Source organism: Lolium perenne, chromosome 1 (genome assembly GCF_019359855.2).
Source record: "Lolium perenne isolate Kyuss_39 chromosome 1, Kyuss_2.0, whole genome shotgun sequence".
In the NCBI taxonomy this organism is placed as follows: Eukaryota; Viridiplantae; Streptophyta; class Magnoliopsida; order Poales; family Poaceae; genus Lolium; species Lolium perenne.
In genome coordinates, this window is record NC_067244.2 from 9,969,288 (window position 1) to 9,973,129 (window position 3,842).

Below are 3,842 nucleotides of genomic sequence, written 5' to 3' on the forward strand. Positions count from 1 at the left end.
ACTTGGGCACCGGTTAGCTGGTCAAACAGGTCTTCTATCTTTGGCAAGGGATATTTGTTCTTGATGGTGACATCGTTAAGCTTACGATAATCCGTAACCAAACGAGTGGCACCGTCCTTTTTGTCCACAAACAAAACTGGTGATCTCCAAGGTGACGCACTTGGTCGAATCAGACCTTTGTATAGCATATCATCCAGTTGCTTCTTCAATTCCACTAACTCTGCGGGGTTCATGCTATAGGCTCTCTGAGCTATAGGTCCTGTTCCATGGATTAACTCGATGATGAACTCGATATCCCGATCCGGGGGCATACCGGGTAGATCATCCAGAAACACATCAGGGTATCGACAAACGACCCTGATTTGATCCAGAGTTGGCTTGGCTACACTTTGGTTGCAGGTGAAATTTCTGGGTAGTTTTTCAGACAGGTGTTCTATTATTATTCCGGTGCTACTAGTCATGGTGATGACCTTCTTGGCGCAGTCTATCAATCCATGATGTTTCGCCATCCAATCCATACCCAGGACTACTTCCAATCCTTTTGTTCCCAGAACAATCAAGCTTGCATAAAAGTCTATTTCATGAATTCTGATGGGTACATCTTTGCAAAATTTTCTAGCTTTAGTTGTTGATCCAGGTATTTGAATTATCATGACATGTTTCAAGATGATTGGTTGAATCTTACTAGTGCACACAAAATCTTCTGTAACAAACGAATGCGATGCTCCAGAATCAAACAACACTCTTGCTGGTATTGAGTTAACAGAGAACATACCCAGCACCACGTCAGGTGCTTCCTGGGCTTCCTCGGCGTTCATGTGGTAGAGGCGACCTCCACGGTTGTTCGGGTTGTTGGGGGCGAACTTCTTGCCGGTGGAGACACTGCGTTGCTGCTGAGCTGGTGGTGCAGTGTTGCCTGCGAGCTTGGCGAGTCTCTTGGGACACTCATTGGAGTAATGCCCCACTACACCACACTCATAGCAAGTGATGGTGGTCTTGTCCTGCTTGTTCGCAACGGGGATTGCATTGCTTCCGGTCCTTGGTGCGGTGTTGTAGTTGTTGTTGCTGTTGTTGTTGTTGGGGGCTCTCGGCGGAGCGCGGTTGTAATTGTTGTTGTTGTTGTAGTTGCTGTTGTTGTTGTTGTTGTAGTGGCCTCCTGGCCTCGAGTTTCCTCCACTCCGGTTCTGATAACTCGGACGTGACATCTGTGCATTGGGCTTGTTGTTCCGGAAGCCTCCGCTTGAGTTGGGGCGATACTTTGGGGCATTGCTAGGCCCACTCTGGTTCATCATGCGGCACTTGCGGTTCTCACTGGCTTGGTGCAGTTTGCCCTCCATTTGGATGGCGGAGTCAACAAGGGCTTCGAGGTCGGCGAAGGGGATGTTGATCAACACAGTCTGCATCTCATCGTGCAGTCCGTTCAGGAACCTTTCCTTCCTTTTCTTAGTAGTGTCGGTCTCATCCGGGGCATACCTTGACAGCGTGAGAAACTTGTCGCGGTATTCCACCACGGACATCCGGCCTTGCTTCAATTCACGGAATTCATCTCTCATCTTCTTATCAGACCCGGGGGCACATGGTACTTGCTGAACTTGAGCTTGAAATCAGTCCAAGTCATAAACTATCCCGCGTTCATGGCACGGGTGCTTGTCCACCAAGCTCTTGCTGGTCCTGCTAAGTAGTGCGTGGCAAACAGCACTTTCTCATTCTCTTCAACTCCAGCTACCTCTAGATTGGTCTCCATAGTTTGGAGCCAATCATCTGCATCAAGTGGTTCCTCAGTCTTGCTGAAAACTGGCGGGTTGGTATTCTGGAAGTTCTTGAGCTTTGATCCTGGATGATCATGATGGCCTTGATTGTTGTTGGCAAGCTGTTGAAGTGCTGCAATGTTGGCTTGCCTTTCAGCTCTTTCTGCTTCTCTACCTTCCAGCATAGCTTGCAACATCTGCATCATTGCGTCTTGAGTTGTGTTGCGAGTTGGAGGGGCCATCTGAGCATTGAGATAGATCATGAGATAAGAGGGAAATTCTCTATGGCTTGTTTTGGGTTTAAGTTAAAAAGTTTAAAACTTGAAGTCTTTTCATGATAGCACAAACATACATTCATTCATGACAAACAGCACACATTACAAGCTAACACACTAAGGGTTTTAAGAACCCTTCTTCTCCAAGCTACGATACATGGGGCGGGATACAACTCACACCTACGATAGTGCACAAGTGAACTACTCCTCATCCTCATCTACATCTATGGCGACATGGTCATCTTCTCCAGCGTCGAGGAACTCGTAGTCTTCCTCCTCGGTGTTCTCATCCTCCTCGAAGTCGTCGTCACTCAGGAAGGCACTTCCTCCCTGAATGTCATCTCCATCTTCCTCCATCTTCTTCATCTGTTCCTCCTGGTCCTTGACAGTGGCCTCAAGCGCTGCTATCTTTGCGCGGAGGCGGGTGATGGTGGCATCCTTCTTGGCCCGCTGCTGGCGGAGAGTCTTGCGGTCGTTGTTGAGGAGCTTGATGGCTTCACCTTGCTCGATGATGTGGGCGTGAGTCTGGTTGGCGTACTCACGCGCGTGGTCGAGGTCCTGCAGAGTGTGGTACAGGATGAAGTCCAGGTGCTCCACAGGGTGCTTCAGCTCCGGGTGGGGCGACATGTCCATGGGCTCTCTAGCAGAGTTACGCCTCGCAAGGTGAGAAAAGCGAGGGCTCCTGAGTGCCTCCCCGCTCATCCCGCACAAGCGTGCGAGTGCCTCCTGAAGGGCGCGGGCAAGTCCGTCCAGCCAGTTGCTCTCCCTGAAGGAGAAGAGGATCCTCTCAGAAGTGGGAGGCTCCATCTTGCCCCTCAAGTCAGCGGTGATGATCCACTGCAACTCGCCTCCTGGCTGGTCATTGACCTGCACTCCATGGAACTCCGGGTGCGGGCGACCAAGGTGGTCGGAAAGGGCGTTGAGGTCATGCTCAAAGACCAAGCTTCCCCCGTTCCCGAGCTGGTAAAACTTCGTGTTCATGGGCTCCATCTGAAAGTGAAGGATTAAGTTAGAGAAGTGAACAAGTGTGGCAAACTTTTAGTTATATTTCTAAGGAAGAGCATGACTTCTTATTTTTCCAAAGAACTCAAAGAAAATGCAAAGACTAAGTTTTTTTTCAGAAATAGTCCATTCATTTTTGAAACTAATCTTTCAGAACGTCCATTTCTAAGTAGGGTCTCCTAAGGTCAAACAATGGCTCTGATACCAACTTGTCAACACCCGGATTTTTAAGTCCGGATGCCTATTATGTCATACATCGCAATCCCAGGAAATTGTTGTTGCGAGGCATAATAGTTAAGTATCACAGTCATCATTCATTACAAACCATAATGTCTTACAAATTGGAATCACATGATCCATATTACACGAATAGTTGATCTAATGATCAACGAACAAACACAAGTTCATAGCGGAAGCGTAAGATACAAGGACTCTCTAGTCCACAGGCCAACGCTTGACGTTAGAAGCTCCTAGTTGTGGTAGACGTCCTGCTGATCGTCATCCTCGTACTGCTGCTCGGCTTCATATTCTGGCCATTTGAATAGCCAGGGACAAAGCCGTGAGTACTTTAAGTACTCGCAATCTAATACTAATGTAAGTACAAACATCACTATTGAGAGTGTTCTAAGCTCTAAGTTTATTTGCATAAAGCCAATTTTATTTGATAAACATTTTTGTAAACAACTCCTCATGTGCTAACTAACTCAAGTGGGAACATTAGTGTCATTCCCACAACTCTGTTGTGATTCAATTTCAAAGTCATCGTTCAAATTCAAGTTCATAATCACCAGTCACATAGATATAAATTCTGATGACG